Source organism: Macaca nemestrina, chromosome 5 (genome assembly GCF_043159975.1).
Source record: "Macaca nemestrina isolate mMacNem1 chromosome 5, mMacNem.hap1, whole genome shotgun sequence".
Lineage (NCBI taxonomy): Eukaryota > Metazoa > Chordata > Mammalia > Primates > Cercopithecidae > Macaca > Macaca nemestrina.
The window spans coordinates 38,660,101-38,678,432 of record NC_092129.1 but is presented as its reverse complement, the minus strand read 5'-3'; the positions used below and the strand labels follow the sequence as shown (position 1 = coordinate 38,678,432).

General features: G+C 41.7%; 1 protein-coding gene across 2 annotated transcripts in view; it reads right to left on the bottom strand.

Annotated features, from left to right (window-relative positions):
- Window positions 1-14,100, bottom strand: part of LOC105465643 (TATA-box binding protein like 1) — a 35,866-nt gene extending 21,766 nt beyond the window's left edge. The window contains exon 1 of one of the 2 annotated variants that reach the window (XM_011714194.2): window positions 13,538-14,100. The gene's annotated coding sequence lies outside the window, so the exon portion shown is untranslated. Of the gene's footprint in view, window positions 1-12,839; window positions 13,068-13,537 lie in introns of those variants that run through there. The other variant, XM_011714195.3, reaches the window with a different exon arrangement.
- Window positions 14,101-18,332: the final 4,232 nt, after the last annotated feature.

Sequence of the window (18,332 nt, the reverse complement as noted above, 5' to 3'; positions counted from 1 at the left end):
AGATCTTATTTCTGTACCCCAGCCTAGGCACAGTTCCCAATGCACCATACACATTCAGTAAAATGTCTGCGGAGTTTAACTGTAAGCTTGAGGTTATTAAAAAGCAATGTTTACTCACACACCCACACGACACACACACACACACACACACAGGCACACACACACTCTCTGTATTCTCTTTCTGTCTCCCTCTCAAGTTGAAGAGCTCAGCAGAATGCCTGGGTTAAATCTAGACTCTACCACTTATTAGTCATATGACTGTGGGTAAGTTAACACCTTTGTGCCTCAATATCCTCCTCTGTAAAATAATGCAGATAAACAGAACCCATCACAGTGTTGTGAAAATTAAATTTCATATAAAGTGCTTGGCACAGTACTTGCACACGATAAGCATTCAAATGTAGCTGTTTTTATTGTTACTATTATTATATCTCCTTTCTTCATCGTCTATGGACGGAGAAACGTTCACAAATGGAAAGGATTTCTAGCTACTCACTGCAGTCCTCAAGCTTTGCAACACAAAAACAAATCATATTCCTTCAAGTTTAAAAGCAAGTGGTAAAAATAAAGAATACAACTTTGATGTATCTGTTAAGTGAAATGAGTACTGAAAAAAGCACTAAATTTAGCAATGAATTTAAAAAAAAAACCCACAAAACTCCAACAATAACAAAACCATCAAATCAAAGCAAATAGCTGTTGATCATGGCATTCTTTTTTGGTGGTGCTGAGGGGAGTGGGAACAGGGAAGGTGGTGAAGGAAACAGGAAAAGATTGACCAAATCTACTATATGTTATGAAATAGATATTACACTAAATTTTACTTCATTAGGTGCCTGCAAAAAAGCAGGAAAATTAGAAGCATAATGGATTTGGATATTAAACTGTGATACAAGTTTATGCTGTTCACTTCATTTAAATTGTAAGGTATTTGCTTTCTTGAGCAGGTCTTATATGTGTCCCTACTTCCCATATTATGGACTATAATTTCAAAAGCTAAAAAGTTTCATCTCTTTACAGAGAAGCTTGATATTTGTCCTAAGCTACCTATAAGTGACTATAAATCTGTAAGACTAATGTAGCCATTAAATTAATGCTAACGAAACTGCCTAATTTTTAAAAGATTATTTTAATTTGCAAATGTAAATGTTAATTCACTATGGTAGCTAAACGACTGAATAAATCTTCTCATAAGTTGGCGTCAGAATTGGCAGGCATCAAGATCAAGCTTCTCTATATTCTGATTTATTTCAAGGGTGTGAATGCAGGGCTCAAACTTGAAGCACTGATAACTCATCAAGAATTTAATCAAGAGAAAGTACTGCATGGGGAAAATACACAAGTGAAACTTCCTCTTTTGATAGTTTCAACTGTTTTTACAGGGTTACTCCTCATATAGAATGCTCTAGCATAGACAACCGGTTTAAGGTCTATGTCATACACAAATGCCATTTTAAGAAAAGGAAGGTCAGATTATGAAATTAGCTACTTGGGAAAATAAAACAGAGTTCAGGCGGGCGTGGTGGCTCACGCCTGTAATCCCAGCACTTTGGGAGGCCAAGGCGGGCGGATCACAAGGTCAGGAGATCGAGACCATCCTGGCTAACATGGTGAAACTCCGTCTCTACTAAAAATACAAAAAATTAGCCAGGAGTGGTGGCGGGCGCGTGCAGTCCCAGCTACTTGGGAGGCTGAGGCGGGAGAATGGCGTGAACCCAGGAGACGGAGCTTGCAGTGAGCCGAAATGGTGCCACTGCACTCCAGCCTGGGTGACAGAGTGAGACTCTGTCTCAAAAAAAAACAAAAACAAAAAAACAACAAAAAAAACAGAGTTCAAACATTTCTGGTTTAAAAAACAGTACAAAATATACTTAAACAAAACAAATATGATTACATAATGAACACTCTTTCCACATGTAAGAACCATTAGGAATTTGTTATTTTACTCAGAACTTGTCAGATCTGAGTAACTGCTTGAAGGGTACGTCACTCAAAAAAGATAAACACAGAGAACTTGGCTAGAGATCAGAAGAAAGCTATACATTTTTAAAACCTGAAATTATGGTCTGTGAGGAAGTTAAGAACACTAGCACAACAGGAGGGTGAGAAATTTGATGATAATATACAAGTAAAAGAATGAGTTCTTACACAGAACACACAAGAGTGATAAGGAAGTTTTCTGATCGGAACATTGGTTTTTTTTTTTTTTTTTTTTTTTTTGAGACGGAGTCTCGCTCTGTCGCCCAGGCTGGAGTACAGTGGCGCTATCTCGGCTCAGTGCAACCTCCGCCTCCCGGGTTCACGCCATTCTCCTGCCTCAGCCTCCCGAGTAGTTGGGACTATAGGTGCCCGCCACCATGCCCGGCTAATTTTTTTTTTTTTTTGGTATTTTTAGTAGAGACGGGGTTTCACCATGTTAGCCAGGATGGTCTCGATCTCCTGACCTTGTGATCCACCCGCCTTAGCCTCCCCAAACGCTGGGATTACAGGCGTGAACCACCACACCCCGCCAGTTCTTAACTATTAAGAAAAAGACAAGGCCAGGCCTGGTGGACTCATGCCTGTAATCCCAGCACTTTAGGAAGCCAAGGTGGGCAGGTTGCTTGAGCCCAGGAGTTAGAGACCAGACTGAGCAACACGGGGAGACTCTGTCTCAGCAAAAAAACACAAAAATTAGCCAAATGTGGTGGTGTGTGCCTATAGGCCCAGCTACTCAGGAGGCTGAGGCAAGAGGATTGAGCCTGGGAGGTCAAGGCTGCAGTGAGTTATGATCACACCACTGCACTCCAGTCTGGGCTACAGAGTGAGACTATGCCTTACACAAATAAATAAAAAGACAAAAAGACAAAACAACAGAAACAAGATAATAACCATGAAGATGCTCAAACCTCACAGATACAGATTTAACTGACCTTGACAGGGCCCTAATTTTGAAAACATTTCCAAGATGTTTCTAATGGGTAGTCGGTTGAGAACTACTGGGTTGAAACACCATCATAGGCAAATAAAATAATAGAATTTCCCTTTCTGTAAGTCCTTAAAAAGGGCTCTATTCTTCTATCAGTACTGTTTATCAGAGAACATTAAGACTTCTACACTCTGTTTACCATCCCTTGTTTCCCAAACTCCATTTCATGCTCTAAACCGGCATAATCTGTCTTCTGCCTCTACACAGTACAAAATGTTACAAATGAATGGCTCATTGCTGAATTCAATGGCACACTTGAAACTCCCTCCTACTCTAGAGCATAAAGCACTGGGAACCTCTGATTCTTCAACTGCTCCCTTGCCATGTCCTATCCCTGGCTTCTGAGGAAGCTTTACTGAATTCTCTCCCCATCTCAAATGTCTGTTCCTCAAGTCAGAAGTTCTTAACTGAAATCCATGCCAGACCCTGAAAAGCTCAAAAATAGGTTCCAGAGGTTAGGAACCCCCTGAAATTGCATGCACACTAATCTATGTGTACCTGAGCAGGCCATTGTTTTCATATTACCAATGGGTTTAAGATTGCTAAAGGTTATAAACCACTGCCTGAAATCCTTTTCCTCTTTAAACTTTCCAGGCCTCAGTTGCTATCTATGAGCTTGTGGCTGGCTCCTACATCAATCCTGACCTACCACATATCTGAATCCATATTCCCAATCATCTATTAGGCATATCTATTAAAATCAACACATCCAGACAAAACTCATTAAGCACCTCAAAAAATCTTGCTCTATCTCCTTGTAATTTTGTGAATGGAGTGAGCCACAATTAACACTCGCTCACCTGAACCAGAAATTTCAGAATCATCCTTCATCTCTCATTCTTCTCCTCTGCTCAGTTAACTTTTAATCTAGCTTCTCTTCTGCACCCAAAGCAACAATGTTTTACTTTAGGCCAGCTCACATGTCATTATGGCTACGGGCTTTTAATGGAACTCTCTGCTTGCATTCTCCATGCTCTAATCCATCTACCAAATAGCTACCAGGATTATCTTCCTAATTGTCTCCCTATCTGAAGAAGCATCTCTTGGCTCTCTTAGAATGAAAAACAGAATCTCATCTGCTTGCCTTGGAATGCAGTGGACTTCCCACCCCCGATCTTCCTTATATAACCTAACCTTCCAATTCCAACACACCTTAACATTCTCAGCTTTACACAATTCCTCTTCCAGTAACAGACCATTTCCTGGTTTTATAGCTGCCTAAATTGTCCTTTAGGCACTCCTTCAACTAGGAAACTTTTACGCATAATTGCATATTTCGTATGCAACTCACATGAACCAAGCTCTGCGGGTAGACAATGGGAATACAGCTCAGAACAAAATGGTGAGGCAAGGAACTCTCATGGCAGTTGTATTTCAGTGGAAGAAAAAGACAACAAATAGGTTGACAAAATAATCAAGAGAATGTGATCTATGTTATAAAGGAAACGAGATAACGAAAGAGAACACTTCAGGAGGAATGATCCAGGAAAGGTCTTTCAACTTTCTTAAGAGATAAGAAATAATTCTTGGCTGAGTGCGGTGGCTCACACCTGTAATCCCAGCACTTTGGGAGGCCAAGGCGCACGCAACACGAGGTCAGGAATTCAAGACCAGCCCGACCAACATGGTGAAACCCATCTCCACTAAACACAAAAATTAGCCGGGCATGGTGGTGTGCTCCTGTAATCCCAGCTACCCTCCTGGGGGGCTTGAACTCGGGAGGCGGAGGTTGCAGTGAGCAGAGATCGCACCACAGCATTCTAGCATGGGTGACACAGTGCGACTCTGTCTCAAAAAATAAATAAATAAATAAATAAATAAAGAATCTTAAAATGAGATCTTAAAGGATAAGAAGGATAAGAAGTAGCCAGCCATATGAAACACTGGGAGAAGAGCAACCCTGCAGAGGCCACAGTAAATGAATGGTACTGTTGGTGTTGTAAGTGTTTACTGAACTTGCAGACACCAAGTTCCTTGAAGATAACTGTTTAATTTAAATACGTGTCTTTAGAACTTGGCTCAATTGCTGGCATTTGGTCTTAAACTCAATAAAAACTTGATGAATTAAATGAATACCTTAAGAACAACTGAGAAAATGGTTTGTGGGGTTGGGGGCAGGTATGTGTCTTTCACTACAGCAGTAAGAATCTGAGTAGCCTCAACCAACTCAAGTTCTCCAACAGTATCCTATTCTTACCTTATTTCACTTTCTGGTATGTTATACTTAGTGCTCCTACACTTAACAAGTTACTAATCATTTTAGGCCAGACCCCCAAATCCTGAAGAGCAACTGTGTTCCAGGAGCTTTTACAAATACAAAAACATATTTCAGATGTAAGAAAAGAATTATTTTAATTGAAACACACCTACTGACCTTCAGCATTTTTTATATTCCCTTTTCTCATCCTCTGAAAGTTACTATCTCCTTTACTTCATCCCCAAGGATTCGAACTCACCCATGTTCTATAGCCTATAGCTAATTCCACTACAGCTGGTCATCAGAGAATGGCCACCCTGTCAGTCACTTCCAAGATATCAACCATTCAGTTAAACAAGGTATGATGATAAAGCCATTTTTCCTCTATTCCCAAAGAGAGAGTAAAAGTATATAACCAAGACAAACAAATTCAGAATATGGCTTCAGGCATTTGAAACTCTTCTAATTTTAAGAGGCCAAAACCAAAGGCCTAGAAAGAGTAAATCAAGAGGCATATATTCTAAATGTACAGACAAATTAAATAATTATCCGAGTTGTTTTGCACTGCGCACTGAAGTGGAAGTTTCAAGATTACTGGTCACAGCCAAGGAGTAGTGTTGAATTTCTTAAAATTAAAAAAAAAAAAAAAAAAAAAAAGGCTGTCAGCCAAAGGCTTTCTCTGCTATCCTGGGACCTACAGATTCCATTAGCAATATAGCTTTTAATCTGTTGAGCCACTCAGCATCCCTTACTGAAGGCCTCCCCCTACCACCTCCCTACAAAAGAATAGTAAAGAACAGAGTACCTTTAAGATTAGCACGCTAATTTCTGTTGAGGAAGGTCTAATGAATTAGTCATTGTGCCTTCAATATGGTTGTTTGTGATCCCTGCAACCACCCTAATCTGTAACTAGCAAAGATCCTGGAATGTGGTCAACCCACAAGCAATTAAAGTATGCTCATTACAACTTTCCTAGGTTGTACACGCACACAAGTCACTGGAAATGCCCAAGGAACACACTGCAGCCATTAGTAGGTGAGAGGAAAAACACTTGCGGCTCACCAGAAGTATCTGACAAATTAAAAAGGATGGGGTGGTTCTTGTTCCACAAAAGCTTCAAGTTCATTAACTGAGTTTCAAACAGTAACAGGCTCTATAAATGCTGTCCACAGTCATAAATCAAATCTCCATCTTCCTATTTGCACTTTTGGGTTACACATTGACTTTATTATGTTCATATCTGAAAGACAGCAACATCTGTCCCTGAAAAAGAGTGTGACAGAAAGAACACTAGGTGGTCGGGTGCAGTGGCTCACGCCTGTAATTCCAACACTGGGAGGCTGAGGCGGAGGGACCACCTGAGGTCAGAAGTTCAAGACCAGCCTGGTCAATGTGGTAAAACCCCATCTCTACAAAAAATACAAAAAAAAAAAAAAAAAAAAAAATTGGCCAGGTGTGGTGGTGTGTGCCTGTAATCCCAGCTACTCAGGAGGCTGAGGCAGGAGAATCGCTTGAACCCAGAAGATGGAGGTTGCAGTGAGCCGAGATCACGGCACTGCACTCCAGCCTGGGCAACAGAGCGAGACTCCATCTCCAAAACAGACAAAACAACAACAACAACAACAAAAAAAAAAAAAAAAAAAAAGAAAAAAAGAAAGAACATTAGAGAAACATTAACAATGTGTTCGACAGAATGTCGTCTCAAAACAGGCAAGATTTTATTGTGGACTATAGTTCTGATAACCTTGGCAACTTGTTTTCCTAAAAATTTCCTAACACAGGCCAGACATGGTGGCTTGTGCCCATTGCCCATAATCCCAGTACTCTGGGAGGCCCAAGACAGGCAGATCACTGAGGCCAGAAGTTCGAGGCCAGCCTGGTCAACATGGGGAAACCCCACCTCTACTAAAAATATAAAAATTAGTGAGGTGTGGTGGCGCATGCCTGTAATCCCAGCTACTTGGGTGGCTGAGGCACAAGAATCACTTGGACCTGGGAAGTGGAAGTTGCAATGAGCTGAGACACCACCACTGCACTCCAGTCTGGGTGACAGAGTGAGAGTCTGTCTCAAACGAAAAAAATTTCCCAGCACAGTCCTCAGGGTATCTAAAACTAAAGGAAATATATATCTCTATCTATTTGGTGCAACACTCATGATCATTTCCTCTCTTAAACAGGAAAACAAAAGTCACACCTCTAAATACAAGCATATTTGCCAATCTCCTTAGTGTGTGGAAGCTTAGAAAAACCAGCTGAAACAGATAAAACCAGCACAACATGGAAGAAGGAAATATAACACTTTACCCTGTACATTTAAAGCAAAATATGCTTTTAATAATAAATTTCATATAAACCTCTATAGTATATATTTTATAAAAATAGATTTCAACTAAAAATCAAGACCTGGATATTAGCCAGAATAGGAAAGATCAGTCTGCAATTCACTTTGTTTAGGCAGAAACATTTATTTTTAGTCAGCAGTTTCCAATGTCCACACAACTGAACTAAAACATTTGGTCTTCACTTTTTAAAGTTAGCTATTTCAGCAGCAGCCCAAACAAAACTGTAATTATCAAATTATTTTCCTGATTAGGTAGCTTCAGTATTTGTTTTTAGCCTTACCATAGACAAATAATTTTGCAATCCTACGAAGTCATTCTTGAGCCACTTGAATTACTGGAGCAGAGCAGCAATTTTAGCTACTACTAAAATTACAAAAAAAACTACTATTAGAACATTTATAGTGGCACAGAAAGCTCACAATACATGGCTTTACACTGATACAAGTTTCAAATTTACCATCAACTAAGATTATACAAGTAAAAAATGGTGCCTTCTAAAGAAAGCCTAATTCTGTTAAATGAAACCATTGGGGTCTATTCCTTTTATTCAGAAGTATCATACAGCTAAACAAGTCAAGTCCACAGGGAAACAGTATTTCAATAGCTGCACCACGGTGCCAGCCCAGGCTTTGTTGGCCTTCCTTTTCCAAGAAACAGAGATGTCTCTCTTTACTTAGTCCATCTGCCATCGGTGATAACCAGATGCCTGTGTGACAATTCAAAACTTAAAAAAGTACTTCCCCCTCCTAAAGCCTAACAGCAGAGATGAGTCCAACAGTCAGTGATCAGAAATAAAAAGAATTTCAATGCTCCAGTAGAAAGCCTCTCAACCAAAGAAACAAAGCATCCAAGTGGTCCTACAGTTCACCTTTAATATACTATCCAGTGCCACCGCTACTAGCACCTGCTAACACTTTTTTAAGCTTTTAACTAAAGTTCTAAGTGCTTTATGCTTAATTCTCACAGCAACCCTGTAAGGTAGTAGTAGTATTAACCCCCTAGTACAGAAGAGGAAACTGGGCCTCCGGGCAGTGAGAAAGCTATTTAATATTTAAGGCCATGCCATTAATTAAAAGCACAGCCATGATGCTGAACACAGGCAGCCTGCACCCAGAGTCCGTACTCTTTAAGTGTTGTACCAACCCCAATCTCAAGGAAAAGTAAGTGATTCTCATCAAAACTCGTCTCACAATGAAAATACTTGTAATTTATCAGGAGCGGGAATGTTAACACCTGATTCTTTGGAACCATTTTATTAATAGTAACAAATTTTTTTACTGCTTTTAAGACTTAAGTCCTATCTAGTGAGTTAAAAAAACCAAAACATACCATGGGCCAATGTCTACACACAGATGTCTATCTTGTGCTAAGCACAATTCAATGCTGAAGTCATCCACATATGTCCTAAGAAAACTCTGTCCTTAAAACCAGTTCAAAAATCTGGTTTTCAGTCTTTTTTTTTTATTAATGGATGGTAAAAGTAACCAACAGCCAATCTTCTGTGCTGTACTTTTGGTGAAATTTTAAACAGTTTCATTATTGACTCCCACATACAGGCACCTGAACTGCCCCAGAAATCACCCTATTGAATTTTTTTTTTTTTTTTAACATTTAATGGGATCCATAGCAGCATGCTTCAACCCACAAAACCAGCCATTTAAACCAAATTCTCAAATTTATCCCCCTTTAGTCACAGATGAGTAGAATTTCTGATGTGACCTGATTCCTTTCCACTAAAGACATACTGCCGGAATCTTGCTTTTTCGCAACTATACAAACACACAAACTCCATCTGTCTTCTAAAGAAAAGACTGACTGGTTAATAATACAAAAATCAAATCTGTCTACATAGCCTGGGAAAACCTTAGATATGTATACTGTCTCTCATCCTTTTGAAATTTCCCAAAGTGGTAGTCACGTGACAAGAGCAAATATCGTGTCTACTCAAGTGAAGGGAGTCCATCATTATCTTTATTGTTTGAATTGGTTAGAAGAAGGCTCTAATCATACTTGAGAAAGTGTCATTGCTTATAATTTGCATGCCTACAGCCAGAATACAAAGTTGAAATTTTAGGCATCAAGAATTAGATTTCAAAAAGGTTCCCTTCATACACTAGCTAAGCTCTTGAAGTGAAATAAACAAACATGTACCTCCTTCTATTAACAACATAATCTTCAAAATACACACACAGGGCAGGAACATACAATATGATGGCAACTCATACTCCTGATCCTCAAGAAACTTCTAATTTAGCAGGTATGATGAAGTCCATTCACCAACAACAACAGTACCAGGCAGTATGTAATAATTTAAAATTCATATCTGTGTGTGTCACGTTTTGTTACACACATAGGACATTTCTGTGCTATCTGCAAGTGCACAAAAAGCACCTGAAGGGAAATACCTCTTTCATCCAGCTTTGCACACCTGACACGACACCAGACATACAGAAGGTGCAACAAAATGGATGTAAGTTTCAGTATATCTTTATTAGTTTGAATGTCACAACACAGCTAAAATTTGAAAACACCAGAGATTTTAACTCAGAGACAATGTGGAAACATTCTACTATAAATTCTTCTAAAAATCAGCTGCAATGTCTGTATTTTATAGCAATAATTTCATCACATGGTCTATGATGAAACACAAGGAAATCAATCACCTAGGTTATTACTGGTCCCCTCCATCTAAAACCAGTCCTCATGTTCACTCAACTAGATTATACAATATTTTCTGATTTTTAAATAATGTGCCACGTCCACGAGAAGAACTAACTCTCTCCAAATACATTCAGCTATACGTTTCATAATATTTGTTCTACTTCATAGCAAATTCTGCATTCTATATGTGTTTATCCACAAAAATGTTGATGTGACAATTTTCTATGTTAAGAATAACTTGGGGAAATCAGTGTAAGTAGTTCCCTCAAATTTGGCAGAATATAATTTCAGTCAAGATTGATTTTAAGAATAATTTTTTTAGAATAAGAATCATGAAAATCTAAGGTTCAATTTAAAACACACAACAGGCTCTGCAATACTTTTTTTAAAAGTGACTGTCTACAATTACAGTATTACCATTTGGACTTCTAACGTCTTTCATTCTGCTAAGTTCAAAAATTTTAATATACCTTATTTTAATATAAGCTCTTGAGTTTCAGCACAGGCTCTTAACCTGTTGTATTCACAACCAACAGTTATTCAGAATGAATACAGAACATCCAACCTGACAACTCCAATTTTCCAAATAAAGAGGAGGGGTACAGAAGGAAAATGCAACAGATAAAATCACATTAATGAAACGCATATGCAGGCGAAAGACACGTTGAAAATGCCGTAAGAAACAGAAATGATACAGCATAAAAAATCATTTTTGATTGGGACATGATTAAGAAAAGAGAGTAACTAAACCACCACCAAAGTTGGGAGTATTGGGGCGTAGGAGGGCAGGGAAAGCAGACACTGGATTGCTCATAAAGGTGGAAGCTAGGGCTTGACCCTCACTCAAACAATGAAGAGACAGACAACGGCAAACAAGGTCTAGGTCAAGTGAGTCTGATAGCAGCACTAAGGTTGAGGGACACTTCGTCAAATCTCATATGCACAAAGATAATCCCAGGACTCAACATCCGCAGCCTCAAGTATGGTTATCTCAGCATATCTTTCACAGAACTGCTACAAAGATTAAGCAACAGTCTTTGATTCATCAATCTATCTTTTTCTTCTTAGAGTCTTAAAATGCAACTTAAGTTTCCCAGCGTTCACACTTTCCATCCTGTCCAATTCTTGAAATTCCTTTAACAGACACTGGACCTCAATTCCATATTAAAAGCTTAGATGAAAACGCCTGAGTTAAAACTATATTCTGGCTAGCCCTCATTCAGGAATAAGTCAACCCAATCAAGGGCACACAGCAGTAGGTCACTAGTTTCTGATACTGATTTTGAGGGCAGAGGGTATGCAAAGAGGAGGCTGGGGAAAGGATGACACCTTTTTGCTTAAGAGAAGTCAGGTTTAACAAAAGGGGTGGGGGACAAACAGAAGCTGTGGTTCACCTAATTGCTCCTATGATTTATCAATTTTATTTCCATCTTTAATCTTCAACTTTACATAAAGAACTTTGTATGTATATGTGGCCTTTTCATTGTGCTACAGGAAAACATCATTTACTCACCTAAATTGATTCTGAAAAGTATAAAACCATTAAGCAGCTTGTGATGTAAGACTAAAGAGATAACATAAACTGGTATTTCACTGGGCATACCAAACTGTGAATAAGTCTTTCAGCCAGATAGTGTTAACAGTCACTTCTCAATTGGAATGAACTGCCATTTTCTCAAAGAGACTGCGAAATTATGCCAGGATAGCTGAACCTTCTTTTATGTCTCCTTTTAAATTTTCCCAGAGAATCCACATTGCTTACACACACACACACACACAAACCACCAAGCTTACTCCCTTTTCTTGAGTCACAGTTTTAAGGCACTGCTCTAAACCCTACATACAGAAGCTCAGGCACTTACTGCCAGTGTCGCTTTGGAACTGCAGGTGACAGATGCAGTCAGAGAGCTCACAGATGTGGACTGACTGCAGTTTGAGTCTTATTGCAGTGAGCACATTGACAGAGCCTGCAGATGCACATCTCGGCAGGAGAGATTTTCTTTTTAAGCCCTCATGCCCTATTAGATTTACTTTTAGGGCTTTTATTGGCTATTTTTACCACTTATCCCGACTCTCATCCCTGCTTAGCCCTACCCACAATTCATTTTCTGTTCTTCAGTTCTAGATCCTTCTCCATCAATCCTAATTTTGGTCAAAAATAATAATAAAATAAAGCGGGGCTGCCGGCATTGCCAGAACCAGAAACCGACGAAGCCGCTTTTGGGGAGCTACTAGAGAGGCTGCTGGAAGTTTTCTGAGAAGCAACGGACCCCTAGCATCTTTGCACGGTTCCTCTTCCCCTGGGTGATGGCTCCAGAGACAGATGAGGAATCTCCCTTCCCTGTCTTTCCCAGTGGTGGCTTAAACGAAAGATAACCCGTCTTTTTTTATCCTACACTAGGTTCGATAACGCTCCCAGGTACGGACGCCCCACCCCCAACCCGTTATCCCTAACAAGATCGCCAAATATCGCCCGGTCCTTTTCAGAACTGAGCCCTCCCTCGGCCACCGGACCGGTTTTCCCCACCTCAGCGGCTGCCCTCCAGTCGCCCGCCCCCAACACATCCCACCCCAAGTCTGGCCCGAGCTCCGCACATGCCCGCCCCGCACCCGGTGCTCAGGCCGCTCAGCCGCCCGCGCTCCCCGAGTCCAGGGTCGCCTAGGGGGTTACCGTGGGAAGAGGGAGCGGTGGCTGAGGACGCGGCGGCAGCGCTGCTGCCGGTTGCGTCGGATGCGAAGGAAAAGCTGGAGGACAAGGATGAGGATGAGACGGGCGCGCTCCCCAGTCTCCATGGAACTCCCGCCCCGGCCCGTTGCTAGGAGCCCCCGAGGCTCGGACTCCGTCTTCCTTGCTTTGTTGTTCCGGGTGCGAGGCGGCCGCCGCTTCCCCGCGACAATAAATAGACCAGACGCTGGGTAGCATAGAGACAGCGCGCGTGGGCTAGAGCGCCGCCGGACAGGGCGCTCCTGGGTGCCTCGCTAGCCACTCATTTCCGGCTCTCACTGCTCCCGTCACTTTCCCCGTCCCCCGCCCCCACCCTTCCTTCCTCCTTCCTGGTCCCCAAATCAGGCCGCTCCTGCCCACCCCGCTGGGCGCGGCGTGGGGTGAGAAGTGGGATGGGGGCGGTGCTAATGGGCATCGGACTAGACTTTTTTGTTTAAGAACGGCTTGAAAGGGTTCTGAAAACACCATGAATCCCTTGTATATTTTTAGTTGATATCAAAACATGTGTAGTAATTTCTGGCATACAACCGAATATTTAGGTGGACTTTTTTGTCAAAACCGTAGAACTTTCTCATTAGCTCATTAAATTTATACAAAAGGTTCTCCCCACCCCCCATTATACAATTGGTAAAGCTAGTCCTTACCGACCAGACGAGACTTGTCTTCTGCCTGAAAAAACTCCTTCGCTTTTTCAGTCAAAATGAACCCGTTAATTTATGATGCTGCGATAAATTCCCCTAGTGAGATTCCTCACTAGGCGAACTGGAATCCTGGTCTTAGAGCGACAGGGGATGACAGATGACAGACAGAGGGAAGGAAACGGGGAGAGATGGAGGCACAAGGTGTGGCGAGACGGAGGGATAACGCAGGAGCGTATGCCACTTCTGTCGCCTGTTCCTTCCACATTCCTTACTCTACGTGGGTTTGCGGTTGGGACTGTCCCTCGGGAACCGAGAGGCGGCTCCAGGAAGGATGGGAGGTGGGAGAGGGCGGATGCTGGCGAGGACTCAGGCCGCCCGGGGTAGGAGGACGTCTAGGAACGGAGACCCTCCGCAGCTCTGCGCCCAGGTAGCGCTGCAGGGGCCGGCGGACCCCGGGGGCGCACACGGGCCCGTTTGAACCGTCGCGCTGGGGCCCGAGTGCGTCCTCGGGGTCCCTTGGGGGTGGTCTGAGAGGCGCTGTCCGCGGGAGCGAAAATCGCGTAACGGCCCTGAGAGGGCCACGCCACGCCGCGCGGAAGCCCCTGGCTCCCAGCCCCACGCTTCCCACTCTCAGGCCGGCATCGGCCTCTCCACCAGTGCTCGGCTGCAGTCAGAAGCCTCTGGCGTTAGTTGAGGTCAATGGCAGCCCTGATTTAATAATTAAAAGACCACGCCGAGCGGGGTTCATGGGTACCTGGCCTCTGATTGGTGGGAATCAGATGAAAAAATGAAAATGCCACTGCCTTTTTAAAAGAGAAGACGTGGGCTGAATTCTTGGGGTTTTGGCAGTAGGCAACCATTTGGGTATTTTGTTATTTACAAGATCTCCAAGGATGCCTCTTGATTTTTTGCTTTCCCCTCTGAGTGTTCAGAAACATATCTGAGCATTTGAAAGCTCTGTAGAATGATGGAGTTTGTTTTCATTTCTGTACTACTTTATTTTTCAAGGTATAGTAATTATAGTTGGGTCAGGTTTAATGAAAAAAGTGAACAAGAGGCTGGGTTAGAAAGTAATGGCTGTGTGGTGGTGGGGAGAGGACTTTTAGGAGGTAACGTCTCAGCCAATTTCTAAAAGGGATGGGAGTGCGAAGGAGGTATATAAAGTGTTCCAGGCAGAGGGAACAAGATATGCTGAGTACTTGCTGTGCTGGGGTATTAGTGTGGCTAGGGCATCAGGAAACAGAGCAACGGAAGAATGACAGCCATTGAAATTGGAGGGAAATCAAGGTCTTGAACTTTCAGTGCCCTGTAGACCGTGGAAGGAGTTTGGACTTTCTTCCAAGTGCTAGGGAAAGTGGGGTTTTAGGCTGGAAAGTAACATGATTTACCAAGGAAACGGCAGGGGAAACAGTGTATTCCAGCGGCTACTGCCACTGCTGAAAAGTCAACGTTACAGCAATGGCGACCAGTTCTAAGGTCGTTAGGAGGCATTCTCTTTCAAGGGGACCAGCCAAATACCTAGAAGCAGGAATGTCAATTACTTTAGACTCCCTTTTGTCATGGATCAGCCAATAGTTTGCTTCCCTACACTAGTTCCTCATTCCGGAATTGGGTTTGGTTTTGCTGCAAGCACTATTCCCTATTAATTACAGACCTATTATACTATTCGGGTGATGGTTAACACTAAAAGCCCAGATTTCAACCACTACGCAATGTATCCATGCATCAAAACTGCACTTGTACTTCTAAATTTATACAAAATAATAATAATAGACCTATCACATTATGCCATACACCATTCTTCTAACCAAAGGCCATCGGCTTCACCACTCTTATAATGTGACCCATTATTCCCGTGCCAGCTAGGAGACAATGCATTGTAAAGTTAGAATATGCAGTATATGTTCTTATCCAAAACTATTGATCAGTACAGAAATTGATTACCTAGAAATAGGGAATTGTGATTGCTGACCCTTGTATTAAGGTTTTCTAGAGGGACAGAAGTAATAGGATATATCTATCTATCCTATTAGGATAGATACATATAGGATATCCTAATAGGATAGATAGATATATCCTGTTATATATGTATATATCTACTACTTAATAAAATATATATATGGGAGTTTATTAAGTAGTAGTTAACTCACATGATCACAAGGTCCCACAATAGGCTGTCTGCAAGCTGAGGAGCAAGGAAGCCAGTCTGAGTCCCAAAGCTGAAGAACCTGGAGTTCGATATTCAAGGAAGCATCCAGCATGGGAGAAAGATGTAGGCTGGGAGATGCAGTCTATAAGACAGTCTAGCCTTTTCAGGTTTTTCTGCCTGCTTTTTATATCCTGGCCATACTGGCAGCTGATTAGATGGTGCCCACTCAAATTAAAGGTGAGTCTACCTTTCCCATCCCACTGACTCAAATGTTAATTTTCTTGGGCAACACCCTCACAGACATACCCAGGATCAATACTTTGTATCCTTCAATCTAATCGAGTTGACACTCAGTATTAACCATCACAACCCTAAAATGTAGAATTGGCTTAGTAAAGGAGGTGGGGACAGTGAGGAGTCATCCATCCCAGGCTTGGAAAGTAGCAAGTTTTATTGGTTTTATCGGTGCTACTAAAAATGTGATGTACAGACCAAAGCCAGTCTGCAAGCTCTACTAGTCAACAATGAAATAGATATAGAAATTGAGAGGAGGATTTGGAAACTTTTAATAATTTGACATCACAGGGCTATCTAAGCATGCAGTTTTGTATTTATGAAAATATTTGTCTGCAATGGGTTGATAATTAAAAATCATCCAAAAATTGATTCTTCACCCTAGACACTTTGAAAGACACTGGTGGATTATTTGTTATGCCCAGTAAGGCTCTAACTTTAGGGAAATTGGCAAAAACAAAACAAAACAAACAAACAGGCTCTTGAAATATGTTGGCTACTTTTTGCTTCAGTGCCGTGAGATAAACTAACTCAGCATGGCCTTTCTGAAAGAAACCATCAATAGTGAGATGTAATTTACAAAGCATTGTTGAGGAGCTCTTTCGCTAGAGGTTTAATATCTACTCTGCCAAGTGAAATAACGAAATTTTCTGCCGTCCATAAGTTAATACACTAAGTAGGAATTAGCAATGGAGTCATGGATGCTTCATTCCTCAGAATTCTTCCCAAATATCTTCTGCTATGCTTCCTTATCAATAGAAAAAGGTAATTCCTCCCATTATACCAGTTGAGTGGTATACAACTTAAGGGCTGGCATCCAATACGATAACCTAGCTTCATAATCCCAGCCTGTTCTCTTCCTCACCCTTGGAGAGCCTATGACAAAAGCCATTATCCAGGGAGATTTCATGGATCTGCCAGGCTAGTTTTCAAGAGATTAAAACAGGAAGGGCAGGGTCTATATTTGAACTTCAAGTCTTAGTGAGATTTCTGATAACAAGCTAATGGATTTCCCCAAATGGTACTGACTGGCAGCCAAGTGATATTCTAAGGTATTGCCAGAAATTCCACCTCAGCCTGGCCAAAGGTACCTACTGTTGTGCTGTCTTAAAGGCAACGTCCCAGTCTCCATTCCTTGTAGAAAGATGGCTACCTAATGGCCACCAGGATTCCTTTCACTACACCTCTAAGGCAGGATCTTTGAGACAAGGAAAATCTTGACACTTTGCTTGGCTGACAGAGATCTTGATTCTTTGTTGTAGAAGTGAAGTCCTTCTTACTCTTCTTACTTTTGTCCAGCAGGATATGGTATATACTCACAACCATTGTATGTTGCTTTTCCTATTTCTGTTTTCTCATTAGTTTTTGTTATCTAGTGCCCCCCAGCCCCCACACCTTTAACATACATTTGTGCTCTGGGGAAAAATTCATTATTCATTATTTAGCCACATCTGGACCTCATCAAGATTGACAGTACTTAAAGATCCTGAATTTGAGGCTGGATTCAATATCGGGATGTGACTGAGTTTTCTCCTCTCACTAGGGAGGGACTGGATATGGAGAAACCAGGGTGTGTGTGTGTGTGTGTGTGTGTGTGTGTGTGTGTGTGTGTGTTCATGCATGCACTGAGCAGTCAAAGGGTGAAGTGTAGGGAACATTTTTCTTTTGTTAGCCCAGAACGCCTCTCTTCTTTTGGGGAAAGTGCTTCTCCCTCTTATTTTGGGAGAACTACTTTTCTTCTCTGCCTATCCCCAGTCTAATAAGAGACCAAATGGGAGCTGCAATAGCCACGGTGATTGACAGAGTAGTTTTTTGACCTAAGCTACCCAGCTCTATAGTACCTGTGCTGTAATTTATTAATCGCCTCTCAGTTCCAAATTCACTTTTCATTCTTGTTCTGTATAGATGGATCTGACCCCTTAAAATAGTCTTCTACTACTTCTCTCAGCATTCTCTATGTGGTAGGTAGGTGTACCTACCACAATAAAGTTCTGTCCACAGAGAATGCTAGAGAGGCATTGAAATAGAAAAGGGTTTACTTTCTGGTTCCAGCATGCTTCCCTGACAGGCTCCTGCAGCATGGAAGGCCTCTCTAGAATCCATCTTCTGCAGCACAGGTTGCTATCCCAGCCCTACTTAGGCACCCAGAAGGGCAGTGGTGAAGGAAACTCCTCCAGGTGGGCATAATTCAAACAATACATTTGTTACCCAGCATGTCTGGAGCAAGAGATGACCAGAATGGGCCTGGCTAATGATTTGTATAGATAGTCTGTGACTTGGAAAGAATGACATTGAAAAATAGGCAACAAGGAAGTGTGGGAAACAGATATCTGCAAGGACTTAACTGAATGTATA